The sequence below is a fragment of the Tachypleus tridentatus genome, chromosome 9, assembly GCF_004210375.1.
Source record: "Tachypleus tridentatus isolate NWPU-2018 chromosome 9, ASM421037v1, whole genome shotgun sequence".
Taxonomy (NCBI): domain Eukaryota; kingdom Metazoa; phylum Arthropoda; class Merostomata; order Xiphosura; family Limulidae; genus Tachypleus; species Tachypleus tridentatus.
In genome coordinates this window covers 159,927,620-159,953,893 of record NC_134833.1, presented here as the reverse complement: position 1 = coordinate 159,953,893, position 26,274 = coordinate 159,927,620, and positions in this window count along the sequence as shown.

The following is a 26,274-nucleotide window of genomic DNA, read 5'->3' as shown; positions in this document are numbered from 1 at the left end:
GAAGAACTACTTTAATATATAATGTAGAGACATATATTGAAGATTCTACTTTAATATATAATGTAGAGGTATATTGAAGAACTACTTTAATATATAATGTAGAGACATATTGAAGAACTACTTTAATATATAATGTAGAGACATATTGGAGAACTACTTATATATATAATGTAGAGGTATATTGAAGAACTACTTTAATATATAATGTAGAGGCATATTGAAGAACTACTTTAATATATAATGTAGAGGCATATTGAAGAACTACTTTAATATATAATGTAGAGGTATATTGAAGAACTACTTTAATATATAATGTAGAGGTATATTGAAGAACTACTTTAATATATAATGTAGTTCTATATTGAAGAACTACTTTAATATATAATGTAGAGGTATATTGAAGAACTACTTTAATATATATAATAGAGGCATATTGAAGAACTACTTTAATATATAATGTAGAGAGATATTGAAGAACTACTTTAATATATAATGTAGAGGTATATTGAAGAACTACTTTAATATATAATGTAGAGGTATATTGAAGAACTACTTTTAATATATAATGTAGAGGCATATATTGAAGAACTACTTTAATATATAATGTAGAGACATATTGAAGAACTACTTTAATATATAATGTTGAGGTATATTGAAGAACTACTTTTATATATAATGTAGAGACATATTGAAGAACTACTTTAATATATAATGTAGTTCTATATTGAAGAACTACTTTAATATATAATGTAGAGGTATATTGAAGAACTACTTTAATATATAATGTAGTTCTATATTGAAGAACTACTTTAATATATAATGTAGAGGCATATAGAAGAACTACTTTAATATATAATGTAGAGACATATTGAAGAACTACTTTAATATATAATGTAGAGGACATATTGAAGAACTACTTTAATATATAATGTAGAGATATATTGAAGAACTACTTTAATATATAATGTAGAGGTATATTGAAGAACTACTTTATATATATAATGTAGAGACATATTGAAGAACTACTTTAATATATAATGTTGAGGAATATTGAAGAACTACTTTTATATATAATCTAGAGACATATTGAAGAACTACTTTAATATATAATGTAGAGGTATATTGAAGAACTACTTTAATATATAATGTAGAGACATATTGGAGAACTACTTTATATATATAATGTAGAGGTATATTGAAGAACTACTTTAATATATAATGTAAAGGCATATTGAAGAACTACTTTAATATATAATGTAGAGACATATTGAAGAACTACTATTTTAATATATAATGTAGAGACATATTGAAGAACTACTTTAATATATAATGTAGAGGTATATTGAAGAACTACTTTAATATATAACGTGAGAGACATATTGAAGAACTACTTATATATATAATGTAGAGGTATATTGAAGAACTACTTTAATATATAATGTAGAGGCATATTGAAGAACTACTTTAATATATAATGTAGAGGTATATTGAATAACTACTTTAATATATAATGTAGAGACATATTGAAGAACTTCTTTAATATATAATGTAGAGGTATATTGAAGAACTACTTTAATATATAAATGTAGAGACATATTGAAGAACTACTTTAATATATAATGTAGAGGTATATTGAAGAACTACTTTAATATATAATGTAGAGGCATATTGAAGAACTACTTTAATATATAATGTAGAGATATATTGAAGAACTACTTTAATATATAATGTAGAGGTATATTGAAGAACTACTTTATATATATAATGTAGAGGCATATTGAAGAACTACTTTAATATATATAATGTAGAGACATATTGAAGAACTACTTTAATATATATAATGTAGAGAATATACAAAGAACTACTTTAATATATAATGTAGAGGTATATTGAAGAACTACTTTAATATATAATGTAGAGGTATATTGAAGAACTACTTTAATATATAATGTAGAGGTATATTGAAGAACCACTTTAATATATAATGTAGAGACATATGGAAGAACTACTTTAATAATATATAATGCAAAGGCATATGGAGAAAACCACTTTTATACATATAATGTAGAGGCATATTGAAGAACTACTTTAATATATAATGTAGTTCTATATTACAAGAACTACTTTATTATATATAATGTAGAGGCATATTGAAGAACTACTTTAATATATAATGTAGAGGTATATTGAAGAACTACTTTAAATATATAATGAGAGGTATATTGAAGAACTACTTTAATATATAATGTAGAGGTATATTGAAGAACTACTCTTAATATATAATGTAGAGACATACTGGAAGAACTACTTTATATATAATGTAGTATGGTATATTTAAGAAGCACTTTAATATATAAATGCAGAGACATATTGAACCAACTACTTTAATATATTGGATAATGATGAGGCATATATTGAAGAACTACTTTAATATATAATGTGTAGGCTTCATATTGAAGAACCACTTTAATATATAATGTACATGTATATTGAAGAGGCTATATTAATATCATAATGTAGTATATCTATATTGAAGAACTACTTTAATATATAATGTAGAGACATATTGAAGAACTACTTTAATATATAATGTAGAGGTATATTGAAGAACTACTTTAATATATAATGTGAGACATATTGAAGAACTACTTTTAATATACAGAATTGAAGAACTACTTTAATATATAATGTAGAGACATATTGAAGAACTAGTATAATTTATATGAAGAACTACTTTAATATATGTAGAGGTATATTGAAGAACTACTTTAATATATAATGTAGAGACATATTGAAGAACTACTTTAATATATAATGTAGACACTTATTGAAGAACTACTTTTAATATATAATGTAGAGACATATTGAAGAACTACTTTAATATATAATAGATGTAGAGGTATATTGAAGAACTACTTTAATATATAATGACATATTGAAGAACTACATATAAATGAGGAAGAACTACTTTAACATATATAATGTAGAGGCAGAGACATATTGAAGAACTACTTTAATATATAATGTAGAGGTATATTGAAGAACTACTTTAATATATATAGAATGTAAATTCTATATTGAAGAACTACTTTAATATATAATGTAGAGGCATATTGAAGAACTACTTTAATATATAATGTAGAGATATTGAAGAACTACTTTAATATATAATGTAGAGACATATTGAAGAACTACTTTAATATATAATGTAGAGACATATTGAAGAACTACTTTAATATATAATGTAGAGGTATATTGAAGAACTACTTAATATATATATAATGTAGAGGTATATTGAAGAACCACTTTAATATATAATGTAGAGACATATTGAAGAACTACTTTAATATATAATGTAGAGGCATATTGAAGAACTACTTTTATATATAATGTAGAGCATATATTGAAGAACTACTTTAATATATAATGTAGTTCTATATTGAAGAACTAATTTAATATATAATGTAGAGGTATATTGAAGAACTACTTTAATATATAATGTAGTTCTATATTGAAGAACTACTTTAATATATAATGTAGAGGCATATAGAAGAACTACTTTAATATATAATGTAGAGACATATTGAAGAACTACTTTAATATATAATGTAGAGCATATTGAAGAACTACTTTAATATATAATGTAGAGATATATTGAAGAACTACTTTAATATATAATGTAGAGGTATATTGAAGAACTACTTTATATAATGTAGAGACATATTGAAGAACTACTTTAATATATAATGTAGAGGGTATATTGAAGAACTACTTTATATATATAATGTAGAGACATATTGAAGAACTACTTTAATATATAATGTAGAGGGTATATTGAAGAACTACTTTAATATATAATGTAGAGACATATTGAAGAACTACTTTATATATATAATGTAGAGGTATATTGAAGAACTACTTTAATATATAATGTAAAGGCATATTGAAGAACTACTTTAAATATATAATGTACAGACATATTGAAGAACTATTATTTTAAAATATAATGTAGAGACATATTGAAGAACTACTTTCATATATAATGTAGAGGTATATTGAAGAACTACTTTAATATATAATGTAGAGACATATTGGAGAACTACTTATATATATAATGTAGAGGTATATTGAAGAACTACTTTAATATATAATGTAGAGGCATATTGAAGAACTACTTTAATATATAATGTAGAGGTATATTGAAGAACTACTTTAATATATAATGTAGAGACATATTGAAGAACTACTTTAATATATAATGTAGAGGTATATTGAAGAACTACTTTTAATATATAATGTAGAGACATATTGAAGAACTACTTTAATATATAATGTAGAGGTATATTGAAGAACTACTTTAATATATAATGTAGAGGCATATTGAAGAACTACTTTAATATATAATGTAGAGACATATTGAAGAACTATTTTAATATACAATGTAGAGGTATATTGAAGAACTACTTTAATATATATAATAGAGGCATATTGAAGAACTACTTTAATATATAATGTAGAGACATATTGAAGAACTACTTTAATATACAATGTACAGGTAATGCTGAAAATTGAAAAACTACTTTAATATATAATGTGGAGGTATATTGAAGAACTACTTTAATATATAATCTAGAGGTATATTGAAGAACTACTTTAATATACAATGTAGAGGTATATTGAAGAACTACTTTAATATATAACGTAGAGGCATATTTAAGAACTACTTTAATATATAATGTGCAGAGACATATTGAAGAAGTACTTTAATATATAAAGTAAAGGTATATTGAAGAACTACTTTAATATATAATGTATAAGTATATTGAAGAACTACTTTAATATACAATGTAGAGGTATATTGAAGAACTACTTTAATATATAACGTAGAGGCATATTGAAGAACTACTTTAATATTTAATGTAGAGACATATTGAAGAACTACTTTAATATATAATGTAGAGGTATATTGAAGAACTACTTTAATATATAATGTAGAGACATATTGAAGAACTACTTTAATATATAATGTAGAGGTATATTGAAGAACTATTTTAAAATATAATGTAGAGACATATTGAAGAACTACTTTAATATATAATGTAGAGACATATTGAAGATCTACTTTAATATATAATGTAGAGGTATATTGAAGAACTACTTTAATAAATAATGTAGAGACATACTGAAGAACTACTTTAATATATAATGTAGAGACATATTGAAGAACTACTTTAATATATAATGTAGAGGTATATTGAAGAACTACTTTAATATACAATGTAGAGGTATATTGAAGAACTACTTTAATATATAATGTAGAGACATATTTAAGAACTACTTTAATATAATGTAGAGGTATATTGAAGAACTACTTTAATATATAATCTAGAGGTATATTGAAGAACTACTTTAATATATAATGTAGTTCTATATTGAAGAACTACTTTAATATATAATGTAGAGGTATATTGAAGAACTACTTTAATATATAATGTAGAGACATATTGAAGAACTACTTTAATATATAATGTAGAGACATATTGAAGAACTACTTTAATATATAATGTAGAGGTATATTGAAGAACTACTTTAATATATAATGTAGAGGTATATTGAAGAACTACTTTAATATATAATGTAGAGGTATATTGAAGAACTACTAATATATATATATAATGTAGAGACATATTGAAGAACTACTTTAATATATAATGTTGAGGTATATTGAAGAACTACTTTTATATATAATGTAGAGACATATTGAAGAACTACTTTAATATATAATGTAGTTCTATATTGAAGAACTACTTTAATATATAATGTAGAGGTATATTGAAGAACTACTTTAATATATAATGTAGTTCTATATTGAAGAACTACTTTAATATATAATGTAGAGGCATATTGAAGAACTACTTTAATATACAATGTAGAGACATATTGAAGAACTACTTTAATATATAATGTAGAGGCATATTGAAGATCTACTTTAATATTTAATGTAGAGATATATTAAAGAAGTACTTTAATATATAATGTAGAGGTATATTGAAGAACTACTTTAATATATAATGTAGAGACATATTGAAGAACTACTTTAATATATAATGTTGAGGTATATTGAAGAACTACTTTTATATATAATGTAGAGACATATTGAAGAACTACTTTAATATATAATGTAGAGGCATATAGAAGAACTACTTTAATATATAATGTAGAGGTATATTGAAGAACTACTTTGATATATAATGTAGAGACATATTGAAGAACCTACTTTAATATATAATGTAGAGACATATTGAAGAACTACTTTAATATATAATGTAGAGACATATTGAAGAACTACTTTAATATATAATGTAGAGGTATATTGAAGAACTACTTTAATATATAATGTAGAGACATATTGAAGCACTACTTTAATATATAATGTAGAGGCATATAGAAGAACTACTTTAATATATAATGTAGAGGTATATTGAAGAACTACTTTAATATATAATGTAGAGGTATATTGAAGAACTACTTTAATATATAATGTAGAGGCATATTGAAGAACTACTTTAATATATAATGTAGAGACATATTGAAGAACTACTTTAATATATAATGTAAAGGTATATTGAAGAACTACTTTTATATATAATGTAGAGACATATTGAAGAACTACTTTAATATATAATGTAGAGACATATTAAAGCACTACTTTAATATATAATGTAGAGGCATATAGAAGAACTACTTTAATATATAATGTAGAGGTATATTGAAGAACTACTTTGATATATAATGTAGAGACATATTGAAGAACTACTTTAATATATAATGTAGAAACATATTGAAGAACTACTTTAATATATAATGTAGAGACATATTGAAGAACTACTTTAATATATAATGTAGAGGTATATTGAAGAACTACTTTAATATATAATGTAGAGACATATTGAAGCACTACTTTAATATATAATGTAGAGGCATATAGAAGAACTACTTTAATATATAATGTAGTTCTATATTGAAGAACTACTTTAATATATAATGTAGAGGTATATTGAAAAACTACTTTAATATATAATGTAGTTCTATATTGAAGAACTACTTTAATATATAATGTAGAGGCATATTGAAGAACTACTTTAATATACAATGTAGAGACATATTGAAGAACTACTTTAATATATAATGTAGAGGTATATTGAAGAACTAATTTAATATATAATGTAGAGACATATTGAAGAACTACTTTGATATATAATGTACAGAAATATTGAAGAAGTACTTTAATATATAATGTAGAGACATATTGAAGAACTAGTTTAGTATATAATGAGGAGGCATATAGAAGAACTACTTTAATATATAATGTAGAGGTATATTGAAGAACTACTTTGATATATATTGTAGAGACATATTGAAGAACTACTTTAATATATAATGTAGAGACTTATTGAAGAACTACTTTAATATATAATGTAGAGACATATTGAAGAACTACTTTAATATATAATGTAGAGGTATATTGAAGAACTACTTTAATATATAATGTAGAGACATATTGAAGCAGTACTTTAATATATAATGTAGAGGCATATTGAAGAACTACATTAATATATAATGTAGTTCTATATTGAAGAACTACTTTAATATATAATGTAGAGGTATATTGAAGAACTACTTTAATATATAATATAGTTCTATATTGAAGAACTACTTTAATATATAATGTAGAGACATATTGAAGAACTACTTTAATATATAATGTAGAGACATATTGGAGAACTACTTATATATATAATGTAGAGGTATATTGAAGAACTACTTTAATATATAATGTAGAGGCATATTGAAGAACTACTTTAATATATAATGTAGAGACATATTGAAGAACTATTTTAAAATATAATGTAGAGACATATTGAAGAACTACTTTAATATATAATGTAGAGGTATATTGAAGAACTATTTTAAAATATAATGTATAGAGATATTGAAGAAATACTTTAATATATAAGGTAAAGGTATATTGAAGAACTACTTTAATATATAATGTATAAGTATATTGAAGAACTACTTTAATATACAATGTAGAGGTATATTGAAGAACTACTTTAATATATAATGTAGAGGCATATTTAAGATCTACTTTAATATTTTCTGTAGAGACATATTGAAGAAGTACTTTAATATATAATGTAGAGGTATATTGAAGAACTACTTTAATATATAATGTAGAGACATATTGAAGATCTACTTTAATATATAATGTAGAGGTATATTGAAGAACTATTTTAAAATATAATGTAGAGACATATTGAAGAACTACTTTAATATATAATGTAGAGACATATTGAAGATCTACTTTAATATATAATGTAGAGGTATATTGAAGAACTACTTTAATATATAATGTAGAGACATATTGAAGAACTACTTTAATATATAATGTAGAGACATATTGAAGAACTACTTTAATATACAATGTAGAGGTATATTGAAGAACTACTTTAATATACAATGTAGAGGTATATTGAAGAACTACTTTAATATATAATGTAGAGACATATTTAAGAACTACTTTAATATAATGTAGAGGTATATTGAAGAACTACTTTAATATATAATGTAGAGGTATATTGAAGAAGTACTTTAATATATAATGTAGTTCTATATTGGAGAACTACTTTAATATATAATGTAGAGGTATATTGAAGAACTACTTTAATATATAATGTAGAGACATATTGAAGAACTACTTTAATATATAATGTAGAGACATATTGAAGAACTACTTTAATATATAATGTAGAGGTATATTGAAGAACTACTTTAATATACAATGTAGAGGTATATTGAAGAACTACTTTAATATATAATGTAGAGGTATATTGAAGAACTACTTTAATATATAATGTAGAGACATATTGAAGAACTACTTTAATATATAATGTAAAGACATATTCAAGAACTACTTTAATATATAATGTAGAGGTATATTGAAGAACTACTTTAATATACAATGTAGAGGTATATTGAAGAACTACTTTAATATATAATGTAGATGTATATTGAAGAACTACTTTAATATACAATGTAGAGCTATATTGAAGAACTACTTTAATATATAATGTAGTTCTATATTGAAGAACTACTTTAATATACAATGTAGAGGTATATTGAAGAACTACTTTAATATATAATGTAGAGACATATTGAAGAACTACTTTAATATATAAAGTATTTCTTTATATTCATTTATAAAACATTCACTGTTTATAAATGAAATATATTGATGCAAGGTAAAACAAACATGAAGAACCAGTTTCACTGTTTATAAATGAAATATATTGATGCAAGGTAAAACAAATATGAAGAACCAGTTTCACTGTTTATAAATGAAATATATTGATGCAAGGTAAAACAAACATGAAGAACCAGTTTCACTGTTTATAAATGAAATGTATTGATGGAAGGTAAAACAAACATGAATAACCAGTTTCACTGTTTATAAATGAAATATATTGATGCCAGGTAAAACAAACATGAAGAACCAGTTTCACTGTTTATAAATGAAATATATTGATGCAAGAGAAAACTAACATGAAGAACCAGTTTCACTGTTTATAAATGAAATATATTGATGCAAGGTAAAACAAACATGAAGAACCAGTTTCACTGTTTATAAATGAAATATATTGATGCAAGGTAAAACAAACATGGAGAACCAGTTTCACTGTTTATAAATGAAATATATTGATGCAAGGTAAAACAAACATGAAGAACCAGTTTCGCTGTTTATAAATGAAATATATTTATGCAAGGTAAAACAAACATGTAGAACCAGTTTCACTGCTTATAAATGAAATATATATATGCCAGGTAAAACAAACATGAAGAACCAGTTTCACTGTTTATAAATGAAATATATTGATGCAAGAAAAAACTAACATGAAGAACCAGTTTCACTGTTTATAAATGAAATATATTGATGCAAGGTAAAACAAACATGAAGAACCAGTTTCACTGCTTATAAATGAAATATATTGATGCAAGGTAAAACAAACATGAAGAACCAGTTTCACTGTTTATAAATGAAATATATTGATGCAAGGTAAAACAAACATGAAGAACCAGTTTCACTGTTTATAAATGAAATATATTGATTCAAGGTAAAACAAACATGGAGAACCAGTTTCACTGTTTATAAATGAAATATATTGATGCAAGGTAAAACAAACATGAAGAACCAGTTTCACTGTTTATAAATGAAATATGTAAGCAAGGTAAAACAAACAAGAAGAACCAGTTTCACTGTTTATTAATGAAATATATTGAAGCAAGGTAAAACAAACACGAAGAACCAGTTTCACTGCAATGTAAGACTAGAGGGAAGGCAGCTAGTCATCACCACCTACCGCCAACTATTGTTGTTATAACATCCCCACCGCTGAAAAGAGGAGCATGTTTGGTGTGACGGGGATCGAACCCGCGACCCTTACATTACGAGGCGAGCGTCCCTAACCACTAAGCCTTCAATAATCCCAGGTACGAGTGATGTTTTACTTGACCCTCAGGCCTATCGAGAAGGAAGGGGCACTGTGGATATTTCTCTTGAACTCACTTCCCACCAGGGGGCTTACGAGAGCGGCAAAAGAAAACGGGTCACTTCGGAACGTCAAGCAAACAAAAACATACTTTCAATCACTTATTCGAGCACTCACCCAACATAATTAAAAATAAAGTATTCACGGACGAGTGGTAAATATTAGTTCTTCCCCAGGACCCACCATGGCAACCCTGTTCACTCTGTATACACTTGCACGATAGAAGTGTTCATGCAAAGATCTCGTTTAGAGGGTTCCAGTTCTCTAGCCATCAAAAGTTTTTTACCACAACCACTAAAATTATTTCACCACTTTTATTTTATTACAGCGTGAATAAAACACAAAACTTTGAGGTAAAAATCCATACCAACCGATTCTGTACTTCGGTCCAACAACAGGAACCGCTTGTGATCATGTACTGTGCTAAATATAAAATAATGTTTAACATAAATATTAAGCAGTTTGTAAACAATGCATGCTATTTATAATATTTTTTACTAAATAAAAGGCCCGGTATGGCCAGGTGGGTTAAGGCGTTCGACTCGTAATCTAAGGGTCGATGGTTCGAATCCCCGTCGCACCAAATATGCTCGCCCTTTTAGTTGTAGGGGCATTATTATGTGACGGTCAATTCCACTATTCGTTGGTAAAAAGAGTAGCCCAAGAGTTGGCGGTGGGTGATAATGACTAGCTGCCTTCCCTCTACTCTTACACTACTAAATTAAGGATGGCTAGTGTAGATAGTCCTAGTGTAGCTTTTTGCGAAATCAAAAAAACAAAACAAACTGAAAGAAAACTACAAAGAAACGTATCACTTACGTGTATTTTAAGTAGTATCCCAGAAGGGCTGGTATGGGTATTATCACTTTTATTAATAAGGAGACAACAACGTTAACTCTTTAACCAGAAGATGACCTAGGAAAGTCGCAACGTTGTTCTCCACTTATCAATAAAAGTGTTAATACCCATACCAGCCGTTCTGTGATACATTTTCTTTTCAAGTGGGTTTCTTGTCATTAAGTATTTAGACCGGTATTTAGAATCTATGTGTTAAACCATAATCCCTCGCTGGGACTACAGTAAGTCTTCGGATTTACAACACTAAAATCAGGCGTTCGATTCTTTTCGGTGGACACAGCATGTGTTTTTGTTATAAGAAAATCACGCACACACATTAAACCGTATTTGCTTAGTAAAAAAAAATGTCGTCTAGCTGTTGTTGTTTTGAATTAAGCACAAAGCTACACAATGGGCTATTTGTACTCTGCCCACCACAGGTATCGAAACCCGGTTTTTAGCGTTGTAAGTCCGCAGACATACCGCTGAGCCACTGGGGGGCTATCGTCTAGCTGTTTGATTTTTCAACATAAAGTGACTGTAGTGCCATCTATTGGCAGGATTGTGTAGTATCTCTTATGCCAAAGGTTGGGATCATCAAGGACGTGATGTTGTGTCGCTGAAATATTCTTACACGTACACTAAAATACGAATTCAGAGTTTACATATACTCTAGCTATGATAAGCTGTTTGTTCATGGTTAAATAACTATGTTGTGTGCATTGTATCTGATGCTGGTGTTCTGGTGTAGTGCTCACAAAAATCTGGCATTGCTGCAATTTCCTTGTGTGACTTTGTAGTGCGTCCCCTCGTAGATCTCAATAGTGGGTGAAGTCAGTCCTATCTTTATTATGGATCCCCCAACTTAAAATAAAAATAAAATAATAGAAGAACAGATCATAAGTAAACGACTTGAAGATTCTGAACAATAACTGCCAACTTTTACAACATCTGTACCTCATTTTCTGATATTAAATTCTTTATTAGACAAATCTTTAGGGAAAATACCTCATTTTTAATCACAAGGGATTAGGGGGTTTGCTGGATCTCCCAGGTCAGTCAGAAAGCTTCACTCTGGTGACATATTGGTGAAAACATCCTAAACACAGTGAACTCCTCTTCCATTCAAATGCCATTGAGGATATACCTATTGAGGTTACACCTCATGCTGCTTTGAATTCGTCACGAAGAGTTATTGTTGAGAGAGTGTTGAAGTGCATCCCGAGTCAAAGATCCCAGCTGGTTTCTTCACCCAAGATGTTGAGAGAGTGTTGAAGTGCATCCTCGAGTCAAAGATCCCAGCTGGTTTCTTCACCCAAGATGTTGAGAGAGTGTTGAAGTGCATCCTCGAGTCAAAGATCCCAGCTGGTTTCTTCACCCAAGATGTTGAGAGAGTGTTGAAGTGCATCCCCGAGTCAAAGATCCCAGCTGGTTTCTTCACCCAAGATGTTGAGAGAGTGTTGAAGTGCATCCCCGAGTCAAAGATCCCAGCTGGTTTCTTCACCCAAGATGTTGAGAGTGTTGAAGTGCATCCTCGAGTCAAAGATCCCAGCTGGTTTCTTCACCCAAGATGTTGAGAGAGTGTTGAAGTGCATCCCGAGTCAAAGAACCAGCTGGTTTCTTCACCCAAGATGTTGAGAGTGTTGAAGTGCATCCCCGAGTCAAAGATCCCAGCTGGTTTCTTCACCCAAGGTGTTGAGAGAGTGTTGAAGTGCATCCCGAGTCAAAGATCCCAGCTGGTTTCTTCACCCAAGATGTTGAGAGAGTGTTGAAGTGCATCCTCGAGTCAAAGATCCCAGCTGGTTTCTTCACCCAAGATGTTGAGAGAGTGTTGAAGTGCATCCCCGAGTCAAAGATCCCAGCTGGTTTCTTCACCCAAGATGTTGAGAGAGTGTTGAAGTGCATCCTCGAGTCAAAGATCCCAGCTGGTTTCTTCACCCAAGATGTTGAGAGAGTGTTGAAGTGCATCCTCGAGTCAAAGATCCCAGCTGGTTTCTTCACCCAAGATGTTGAGAGAGTGTTGAAGTGCATCCCCGAGTCAAAGATCCCAGCTGGTTTCTTCACCCAAGATGTTGAGAGAGTGTTGAAGTGCATCCCGAGTCAAAGATCCCAGCTGGTTTCTTCACCCAAGATGTTGAGAGAGTGTTGAAGTGCATCCCCGAGTCAAAGATCCCAGCTGGTTTCTTCACCCAAGATGTTGAGAGAGTGTTGAAGTGCATCCTCGAGTCAAAGATCCCAGCTGGTTTCTTCACCCAAGATGTTGAGAGAGTGTTGAAGTGCATCCCCGAGTCAAAGATCCCAGCTGGTTTCTTCACCCAAGATGTTGAGAGAGTGTTGAAGTGCATCCCCATGTCAAAGATCCCAGCTGGTTTCTTCACCCAAGGTGTTGAGAGAGTGTTGAAGTGCATCCCCGAGTCAAAGATCCCAGCTGGTTTCTTCACCCAAGATGTTGAGAGAGTGTTGAAGTGCATCCTCGAGTCAAAGATCCCAGCTGGTTTCTTCACCCAAGATGTTGAGAGAGTGTTGAAGTGCATCCCCGAGTCAAAGATCCCAGCTGGTTTCTTCACCCAAGATGTTGAGAGAGTGTTGAAGTGCATCCCCGAGTCAAAGATCCCAGCTGGTTTCTTCACCCAAGATGTTGAGAGAGTGTTGAAGTGCATCCTCGAGTCAAAGATCCCAGCTGGTTTCTTCACCCAAGATGTTGAGAGAGTGTTGAAGTGCATCCCGAGTCAAAGATCCCAGCTGGTTTCTTCACCCATGATGTTGAGAGAGTGTTGAAGTGCATCCTCGAGTCAAAGATCCCAGCTGGTTTCTTCACCCAAGATGTTGAGAGAGTGTTGAAATGCATCCCCGAGTCAAAGATCCCAGCTGGTTTCTTCACCCAAGATGTTGAGAGAGTGTTGAAGTGCATCCCCGAGTCAAAGATCCCAGCTGGTTTCTTCACCCAAGATGTTGAGAGAGTGTTGAAGTGCATCCTCGAGTCAAAGATCCCAGCTGGTTTCTTCACCCAAGATGTTGAAAGAGTGTTGAAGTGCATCCTCGAGTCAAAGATCCCAGCTGGTTTCTTCACCCAAGATGTTGAGAGAGTGTTGAAGTGCATCCCCGAGTCAAAGATCCCAGCTGGTTTCTTCACCCAAGATGTTGAGAGAGTGTTGAAGTGCATCCCCGAGTCAAAGATCCCAGCTGGTTTCTTCACCCAAGATGTTGAGAGAGTGTTGAAGTGCATCCCCGAGTCAAAGATCCCAGCTGGTTTCTTCACCCAAGATGTTGAGAGTGTTGAAGTGCATCCCCGAGTCAAAGATCCCAGCTGGTTTCTTCACCCAAGATGTTGAGAGAGTGCTGAAGTGCATCCTCGAGTCAAAGATCCCAGCTGGTTTCTTCACCCAAGATGTTGAGAGAGTGTTGAAGTGCATCCCCGAGTCAAAGATCCCAGCTGGTTTCTTCACCCAAGATGTTGAGAGAGTGTTGAAGTGCATCCCGAGTCAAAGATCCCAGCTGGTTTCTTCACCCAAGATGTTGAGAGTGTTGAAGTGCATCCTCGAGTCAAAGATCCCAGCTGGTTTCTTCACCCAAGATGTTGAGAGAGTGTTGAAGTGCATCCCCGAGTCAAAGATCCCAGCTGGTTTCTTCACCCAAGATGTTGAGAGAGTGTTGAAGTGCATCCCCGAGTCAAAGATCCCAGCTGGTTTCTTCACCCAAGATGTTGAGAGAGTGTTGAAGTGCATCCTCGAGTCAAAGATCCCAGCTGGTTTCTTCACCCAAGATGTTGAGAGAGTGTTAAAGTGCATCCCGAGTCAAAGATCCCAGCTGGTTTCTTCACCCAAGATGTTGAGAGAGTGTTGAAGTGCATCCCCGAGTCAAAGATCCCAGCTGGTTTCTTCACCCAAGATGTTGAGAGTGTTGAAGTGCATCCTCGAGTCAAAGATCCCAGCTGGTTTCTTCACCCAAGATGTTGAGAGAGTGTTGAAGTGCATCCTCGAGTCAAAGATCCCAGCTGGTTTCTTCACCCAAGATGTTGAGAGAGTGTTGAAGTGCATTCCCGAGTCAAAGATCCGAGCTGGTTTCTTCACCCAAGATGTTGAGAGAGTGTTGAAGTGCATCCCCGAGTCAAAGATCCCAGCTGGTTTCTTCACCCAAGATGTTGAGAGAGTGTTAAAGTGCATCCCGAGTCAAAGATCCCAGCTGGTTTCTTCACCCAAGATGTTGAGAGAGTGTTGAAGTGCATCCCGAGTCAAAGATCCCAGCTGGTTTCTTCACCCAAGATGTTGAGAGAGTGTTGAAGTGCATCCCCGAGTCAAAGATCCCAGCTGGTTTCTTCACCCAAGATGTTGAGAGAGTGTTGAAGTGCATCCCCGAGTCAAAGATCCCAGCTGGTTTCTTCACCCAAGGTGTTTCTGCAGTGACAAGTATCTCCACTCGCAAAGATAAAATTATGATGCCGACCAATGTCCTAATTTTAATGTTTACATCACCACCACCCCACCTGCCACCATCAAGGCAGGTTATCTAAATTGTCAATCGCCGAGCATGAAGTTTATCGAGTGGCAGCTACAAACTGCCAATCGTTTACTAAAGTGGATCACAGCAAACAGGTTTTATCTTTTTTCGCTTTGAAACCGTTTGCATGCACTTCTGCTGCCAATGATTATTCATCCCGATGTCGAACTCCGTCTCGGAGAAGTTGTGCTTTCTTTAATCCCTGAAGCATTGTTCTTGAGGCTTATCTTTGACCGTAATCTGACCTCTATTCTACACATCAAACAGTTACATGTCAGGTGTACAAGTGCACTGAATATCCTCTCTTCTACCTCGTTGGAAGCAGATGGATTTTCTTTGCTGAAAATCTATCATACCCTCATTTGATCAAAACTGGACTATGTGTCTATTGGTCTATAGCTCTGCCAGGACCTTGGCCTTGAAGATGTTGGACCCTGTTCACCATCAGGGGATTTCTACACTTATCCAGTCCAGAGTCTGTACACTGAGTCCCATGAACCTCCACTACACTCCTACCATTTGCAAACTGTCTTTACTGTACACTTTAAAACTTCGATTCTTACCACAGCATCCCTCCTGGAGTTGTGGTTTCATTCCTCAGTGAGCTGTGCTCTTTCAGTTTTGACGGTCTGCCATTGTTCCTTTTGGCCTTCGTATCCAATCACAATTGGCTAAAACAGGTCTCTTTTTAGATGACGTTGCTGTCTCCACTGACCAGCCCATCCTACCATGACTTATTACCATTCCCAAATGTGACCTTTTTTTAAGGCAGCTGAGATAGGTGGATTCTCCCGATTGGAAGTTCTCTTTTATATTTGCCAAACATCTTTCTTCTATTCCTTCTATTCCTATTTATACGGATGGTTCAAAATCAGGTGGTTCTGCTTTATTTTGGTTTGGTGGTTGCACACAGTATCCCCTTCACAGTTTCTGTGTTTACTGCCGAACTACACATTGGTCACAGTTCTTTAACTCATCCTTCTAGGACTAAAGCACCAATGTGTGACTCTGAAGTCACAACAGTCCACATTTTACTGTCGTGCCGTCGGTAAGACAGTGAGTGATAGTACTATTTAAGATATTTCTACCATGGGTTGACGTTAGATAGTGTCACTGGCGATGGTGACACCTCACTGGAGTTTTTAAAAAGAACCATTGGTCATTTTAACTTTAAGTTTTTCATTCGAAAATTGGACTTTGTTTTATTTTAACATGATTCCTTTTCACAGATTTTAATAACTTTACTTTTAGTTTTACTTTTTTTTACCGGTTGTTTGGCCTACGTAGATTAGTTGCTTTGCGCTAATAAAAGCTAAACAACCAAACTGGAAGTTTCAGGTATTTGTGCGCATGCTCAATAAGGTTTTTACAACCGCTTACTTTACAAACGATTTTCGTTTTCTGTGAGATCGGCTGTCGCTAAACACATTTCTTTAGTGATTCCATGTGCCAACTTACAAAAAAAAAGTCAATTGTTATCGGGAAATTGAAAACAATACACAATAAAATGAATACGAAAAATATGCTAAAGGGTAAAATACATTTGTCGAGATACTGTCTTCACTCAATAGTAAAACTAATTTTCTTAAAGCTTTCAGATCTAACAACGATAATACTACGTTTCGAAGATACCTTTACCAGTCTTGAAGCAGGTGGCCATCTTTACTTCTAACAAGGCTATTCTTGTTTAACATGTCACCTTTTTTCCTTCATTGTTATATATTCCTCATACAACTCGTTAACATGCAAACAGTTGTTGCTCTTCTGTATTATTATACTTAGAGTGATAAATAAACAATAGAAACCAAAATACGATTGTAACGGTTAACACTGTTATTAAGACAAAATGGTAGATAAATTTATCTTCTAACGTATATCAATAAAATTATTACAGCGAAAGTTGATCTTTTAACCAACAATAGTGAACCATAACAGAGGTATTTAAACTCTTAAGTTATAATACTGAAATTGTTACAACGAAAATTAATGGATATTCTAAGTTAAACCAGTTAAGCTATGACACTGAAACTCGTTCATCCTAACCTGTAGTAAACAACTGATGTTCTTACGAACAATTTGGAGCAGTAAGATGACAAGTAACACTCTTGTTTATAGTAATTAAAGTGTAACAGTTTTTTAACTCATAACTCTTCACTATATCAAAGGGATCTCTGTTAAAAGCAAGAGACTGAGTGTAGTATCATGACATTTATATCTAAACATTATCTGTAGAGTTAAGATGCCAACTTCAAGAACAGATTTATTGAATTTACTGATGGAACGCCACCTGGACTACACTCAACTTTATAGTTCTAAAATAAGTGATTGAAGGAATAATTCATATAAAAGCAAATTATATTTCTTTTGGTTTTCATGATAATTTTAACTGTATATATATCCTAATATTTAATTTATTTCTGATTTTTATTTACATCTGAGGATGTGAATATCCGTGAGTTTTAAGATACTTCAATAGTTCGTGTTTCAAAACGCGAATATTTTGTTTGTTCTTAGAAAATAGGAGCTACGTCTACAAATATGTAACATGAAATAATTTAACATATTTAGAACTAGGGACCCGGCATGGCCAGGTGGGTCAAGGAGTTCTACTCGTAATCTGAGGGTCGCGGGTTCGAATCCCCGTCGCATCGCACGAGCTCGCCCTCTCGGCCGTGGGGTCATTATAATGTGACGGTCAATCCCACTATTCGTTGATAAAAGAGTAGCCCAAGAGTTGGCGGTGGGTGGTGATGACTAGCTGCCTTCCCTCTAGTGTTACACTGCTAAATTAGGGATGACTAGCGGAAATAGCTCTGGTGTAGCTTTGCGCGAAATTCAAAAACAAACAAAGAAGCACAGCTTCTGTGTGATCCAGGGCAAGAGATATGGTGTACAGTTCGGCAGTGAACACAGAAACTGTAGAGGGTATCCTATGTACAACCCCCAAACCAAAATAAAGCATGACAGAAACCACAGAACCATCTGATTTTGAACCATCCGTATGAATGGGAATGGAAGAACAGTTTGAAAGATGTTTGGCAAATAGAAAACAGTACTTCCAATCGAGAGTATCCACCTGTCTCTTTGCGCGAAATTCAAAAACAAAACAGACAAACCAGCTACCTAAAAACAGAGGGTTCAGTACGTTATATAAAAAGGATTCTGGGGTCTAACTGCGTTGTTACAGTCCATATCATGACGTACAGTCACGCCCTATCGGACGACCATGCATCTTAGCAATAGCTCTGCAATGTAGTTTTCCTTGCAAAATTATGCTTTGTAAAGTTGTCATGCCCAAAGCTCAGCGAGCTTTCATTAATCCATCTTGGATATGAGGACAATGATTTCCAAGTGTTCCATCACACAGAAATTTATAGTCTTTACTTCCTGTGATGAAGGACATGCCTTTTCAAATAATAGCATCAATATATGTCTATTTCATGTAATGTACGATTAAGGAGAATGTTTTCCTGGAAGCCTTATTATGATAACCAAATAGTCTATCTGTTGTCTTCTTTTAAAAATCGAGAGTTTTGTTGATTATATTGTCCTTAGTAAATGTGGACAGCTTTTCACACGATATTTGTGTACATCGATTCTCACCTGATACAAGACGCCAAACATAGTTTAAATATAGTGTATTCAACCCTTGTACATTAATAGTTTAGTTGGAAAAATACATAGAAATATTATACGAATTCAACAACAGGGTAAAACTACATCAAATACATACACAAGGGCATATCATGGTATAGAATCTCAACAACAAGTCAAATACATAAACAAAGACAGATCACAGGAGGTTATCTCAACACTATGTGAAGTTATATTAAATACATAAACAAAGACAGATCACGTGAGGGTATCTCGACACTATGTGAAGTTATATTAAATACATAAACAAAGACAGATCACGTGAGGGTATCTCGACACTATGTGAAGTTATATTAAATACATAAACAAAGACAGATCACGTGAGGGTATCTCGACACCATGTGAAGTTATATTAAATACATAAACAAAGACAGATCACGTGAGGGTATCTTGACATCATTTGAAGTTATATTAAATACATAAACAAAGACAGATCACGTGAGGGTATCTCGACACTATGTGAAGTTATATTAAATACATAAACAAAGACAGATCACGTGAGGGTATCTCGACACTATGTGAAGTTATATTAAATACATAAACAAAGACAGATCACGTGAGGGTATCTCGACGCCATATGAAGTTAAATTAAATACGTAAACAAAGACAGATCACGTGAGGATATCTCGACACTATGTGAAGTTATATTAAATACATAAACAAAGACAGATCACGTGAGGGTATCTCGACACTATGTGAAGTCATATTAAATACATAAACAAAGACAGATCACGTGAGGGTATCTCGACACTATGTGAAGTTATATTAAATACATAAACAAAGACAGATCACGTGAGGGTATCTCGACACTATGTGAAGTTATATTAAATACATAAACAAAGACAGATCACGTGAGGGTATCTCGACAACATGTGAAGTTATATTAAATACATAAACAAAGACAGATCACGTGAGGATATCTCGACAACAGGTGAAGTTATATTAAATACATAAACAAAGACAGATCACGTGAGGGTATCTCAACACCATGTGAAGCTATATTAAATACATAAACAAAGACAGATCACGTGAGGATATCTCGACACCATGTGAAGTTATATTAAATACATAAACAAAGACAGATCACGTGAGGGTATCTCGACACTATGTGAAGTTATATTAAATACATAAAAAAGACAGATCACGTGAGAGTATCTCGACACTATGTGAAGTTATATTAAATACATAAACAAAGACAGATCACGTGAGGATATCTCGACACCATGTGAAGTTATATTAAATACATAAACAAAGACAGATCACGTGAGGGTATCTCGACACTATGTGAAGTTATATTAAATACATAAACAAAGACAGATCACGTGAGAGTATACCGACACTATGTGAAGTTATATTAAATACATAAACAAAGACAGATCACGTGAGAGTATCTCGACACTATGTGAAGTTATATTAAATACATAAAGAAAGACAGATCACGTGAGGGTATCTCGACACTATGTGAAGTTATATTAAATACATAAACAAAGCAGATCACGTGAGGGTATCTCGACGCCATGTGAAGTTAAATTAAATACGTAAACAAAGACAGATCACGTGAGGATATCTCGACACTATGTGAAGTTATATTAAATACATAAACAAAGACAGATCACGTGAGGGTATCTCGACAACAGGTGAAGTTATATTAAATACACAAACAAAGACAGATCACGTGAGGGTATCTCAACACCATGTGAAGCTATATTAAATACATAAACAAAGACAGATCACGTGAGGATATCTCGACACCATGTGAAGTTATATTAAATACATAAAAAAGACAGATCACGTGAGAGTATCTCGACACTATGTGAAGTTATATTAAATACATAAACAAAGACAGATCACGTGAGGGTATCTCGACACTATGTAAAGTCATATTAAATACATAAACAAAGACAGATCACGTGAGGGTATCTCGACACTATGTGAAGTTATATTAAATACATAAACAAAGACAGATCACGTGAGGGTATCTCGACACCATGTGAAGCTACACCCAAGACACAAACGTCATAATTTATAACACAAAGGGGCGAATGAGCAAACTGAAAACCAATTAACGAAATCTTTATAGAGATCCGAAAGAATAGAACATCCTTCTTTGAAACCAAGCTAATGCCTTGATTGAATATATTAATGTCATTAGATTTTAGTGTATTGAATCTATGAATCAGATGTCACTACTACTTCGAAGCCATGAATCAGTTGTCATTACTGCATAGAAACCAAGGACTGGATTGAATCCATGAAGCACTTATCAGTACTACGTTGAAATCATGAATCATTTGTCAGGACTGGATTGAAACCACTGATGTGTAGTGTTCTTATTATGTTTTTTTCTAAATGTAACAGTGATCCATCATCTTCCTACTTTTGGTTGCATACCGAGCTAATACCTTGTTTGAAAATATTAATATAATTAAATTTTACTAACATAACGTATATATGAAACACAGAAAGTACAATAGAACAAATTAACATTAACTGTTGATGTGCCAAAAGTAGTATTAGTTGTCAGTAATTTAGTATCATGAATACCAAATAAACATACCTATTTAGGGTTAAGTTTCCTTTAATCGTTTTGTTCCAAATTATTTATATTGCTGTGAAAATGAGTGTTTATTTTTATTCCAGGCTGATCTTCAAAGGCATAAAGAGGAATCCTATAAAATGTTTTTGTTTGTTTTTTAAAGTTATTGATATGTCACTTCCTGGAAACTATATTAACAACAATAAAGTTTATGTAATTATTATTTTTTACGAGCAAATCACCCCCAACGAAACTGGGAGCCAGTTTAACTTGTGGTAGATCTCTGAATTTCGAAACTGACACGCTAGGTTCGAATCTGTGCTATACAACAAAGTAATTCGTACATTATAAAACATGAGTTTGTTGAAATTTGAAAGCCAGTCCATTCGTATTGATGGTAGCTGGTGATAAGCTACTTTCCTTTTTCAGTAATTCAAAATTACGGACAAAGGCTGACAGGTAAAACTATTTACAAGACGACTATTAACGTAGGGGATAAACATTTCACTGAATATTTGAAGACAGAAGTTTAAACGTATTCAACATTCCAGGCAAATCATATTGATACGTCTAAGCTGTAAAATACTTTAACTGTGTTGAAAAATAACCAACGGTTGAAAACAAAACATATATGAATTTAGTTCGTACTTATTGAGTAAGCCTAATTAATCATATGTGGATGTTACTAACATTCGGGAAAATTGGGTAGTTAATCGTAAACTTTTTTTTTGTTACAGTTTTATAACAAATAAATATACGGTTATCCAAATTTTGTGTGAGCTTAACGTAAGTCAAAATTAATTTAAAAATAAAATAAATACATTTTGGTAAATGCAGTTTCCGGTGACTCACCATTAAGTTGTAGGCCTATCAACGCTAAAAATGGGATAACTATACGTGCGGTGGGCAGAACACAGACAGCTTTGTGCGAAACAGTGCATTTCTAAATATGTGCGCCATCTGTTGTCGCATTTATAAATGTAATCTCACACGCATATAAATATTGCACACTTAAGTGATCAGAAACGTTTCTCAAAACAAGAACAAAAAAAATCACCCTGTACATTCTAAATGGAGTTCTCAACATTTACCATGGTAAAATACTACACTTCCTTCAAATTTTAAACCTTTATAATTACTTCCACGCAAACGCATAAACAAAACATCCACGAAAAATATTTATTAAGATATTTGGAACTGCAAACCCTTTTTGTGTTTCCAGTAAATATTTTGCTGCAAATTAGTTTATATGATTTAAATATAAAAGATCTAATAAATTTAATTCTGAGTCGTGATTATACGAAGTGTTTAATTTTAGAACAATTTTTTTTAATGCTGTTTGTTTCTCCTCTCCCGATTTTATAACTACTTTCTACACGGGTTAATTAGTTGTATTTTAATCTCCACTAACAGTAATATCAGTTTTGTTAAGATGTTTGTTTGAAGTTATGCGTAAAGCTACATAATGGACTATCTGTGCTCTGCCCATCACAGGTATCGAAAGCCGGTTTCTTGCAATGTAAGTCCGCAGACATACCGTTGTGCCACTGGAGAACATCCTCAGATATTGTCAAGCCTATTTGTTCGCTCTCTACATATGTTTGATGTTTTTCTGATAAAAATTTCATAAGACAGTAATTACATCCATAATCAGTATTTTCGTCAGTTAACACACACACACACACACATATCTCATGCTGTTTTTTTTTTTGGGGGGGGGGTTCCCTCTATTTTATATGCCTAATATTCGAGTCTTCGTCATGGATGAACTTTTGTTGCTCTCTACCTGACTTGGGCCACTGTAGTGGTTATTTTCCTCGGTTTTACAACGACCCCTACACTGGAACCTGTGAAGTATTTATTTATGGTGCGTATGGCGGAAATGAAAAGAATAATGCCTTGATATTTGTCGAGGTAAAGTTATTTTATCTACCTCAAAGCATAATAGTAAAAAAAATCAGTTATTTACAAATCAGCTACAAAATTCTCACATCCACAAAATGAATGAAACTACAGTGAAATCAAACAATACAAATGGCAAAGACTTCATGAGTTCCGGGTTTCATGCGAAAGGTTTTATTGGCAGCTGAGTATGACAAACAAAGTATGTATTCTCATTGCTTGAAACCAGTATTACTAGTGGATTCATGAGGGGAGAAGGCTATAACCCTCACCCTCTTTTCCGATGATCTATCAAACAGAGGAGGCCTTAGGCCTAACAAATAAAGAACGAATTATTTCAGAAGATTTCATGAACTGATGGAAGCAGGGGCGTAGGTCCTGGGGGGGATGGGGGGTATACATCCCTCCATTTTAGATGGGGGGTATGGTACATACAATCATCCTCCTTTACAGTTTGGTCTGTTGAATTGTTTTATTGCATCACAGACCTACAAATTGTGTGTTTGTTCTTGTGATTCTCGTGTTATTACCAATCGAATTACATAATTAGGCCTAGATGTAGGTTTTTTTCAGTAGCCGAAATGTACATCTTTAATATAAGCGTGCTTCTAAGCTTTTCGATCTAAGCGATAGTTCGTAAGTATCAGTCAGTAGGCCTAAGTATACATGCAAGTATCGTGGCAACAAGATTACTCTGTGACTGCATGTTTACAGCTTTCAAGTTCACGTAATCAGAGATTATCAATTTGGAAATTGAACAGCCCACATAAGTGGTTGCAAAAATCATACCCCCCATCGAGTGTAAAAAATCTACGCCCCTGGATGGAAGATCATCCTTCCTCACCCTTTCAGAGATCTTGAAACTGCCCACTCTGAATTTAGTGTGCCTAAAACAATAATGACACGCAATAAATTTGTACCAGTTTTCTTGTCATTTGAAAAGGTAAACGTGTTATTACTAAAATATAAGTTCCAAACAAGCTTTAGTTTCCTTGGAGAACAATATTCATATATAATTATATAAAAAGAGCAGAATTAACAACTGGATTTTTTAGAACTAATATCAGTTAATGTTGTTATTATTATTCTAGGTATGAAATAGAAATCGTCATTTTATAACGCATAACCCTTCTAGTAACCAAGTTCAACGTTACACTTGATTTTGAAAAACGGTTGGTTTATACAAGTAGTTACAAAATTTATCACTTTTGGTACTTTTAACAATAAATTGAAATTTAAACCCATATGTTTTCTTAAACCAGTTTGATAATTACTGGATTTTTTGTTTTTAAACTGGCATCTGAATAAACATAACCATCACAAAAATATATGAAAATGGCCACACATAAATAAGTAAACTGAATTCTCGCCCTTTCAGCCGTGGGGGCGTTATAATGTGACGGTAAATAACACTATTCGTTGGCAAAAGAGTAGCCGAAGAGTTGGCAGTGGGTGGTGATGACTAGCTGTCTTCCTTCTAGTATTGCACTGCTAAATTAGGGACGGCTAGCGCAGATAGCTCTCGTGTAGCTTTGCGCGAAATTCAAAACAAACCAAACCCTAAATAATCCTCTTGTCAAAACTTAACACCGACTGATTCAATTACTTTGGAATCCAACTAACGAGTCAACTTATTTTTCCCTACTCTTATCACAATAGTATCAGTGAATAATTCACTCACGCTACTCCATTGGTAACCACAGTTGTATCCTGAACTTGAGATAACTACCTGGCTTTCGATAAAGTCCACACAGGTAGGTTTAGTTACCTTAGACTAATTATTCTCCTTGTATCTGTTAAACTCAATTTAAAATATTGTCTGTTAAGACTAAACTAACAATTACACGGTCTAACGTTACTTTCAATAACTTAAAGTTTTTTAAATTTACTTTTATTTACTTAACTTCACTTAAGTTTTGTTTGTTACCATAGTTTTCAACAATTGCCTTTTTCTTTCGTCGAAAGTCCACACGAGCTTGTTCAGTTACTTCAGATAAATTATTTTGTTACAATACAGCAGTGAAATACGCTACGGAAAGCACCCATTAAGGCTAATCACTCGCATGCCAGCTAGCTTCAAGTTTTCTTTCACAAACTGTTGAAATGCATCTGTCAGCTCTGTCACGTTACTGAACAGAACCTGTCTATATCCATGTTGCAAGTTGCTGTTGTAATAGGTTCGTGTTGGAAATTTCGCGCTAAGCTACTGTAGGACTAACGGCGCTATTCACCCCTAATTTA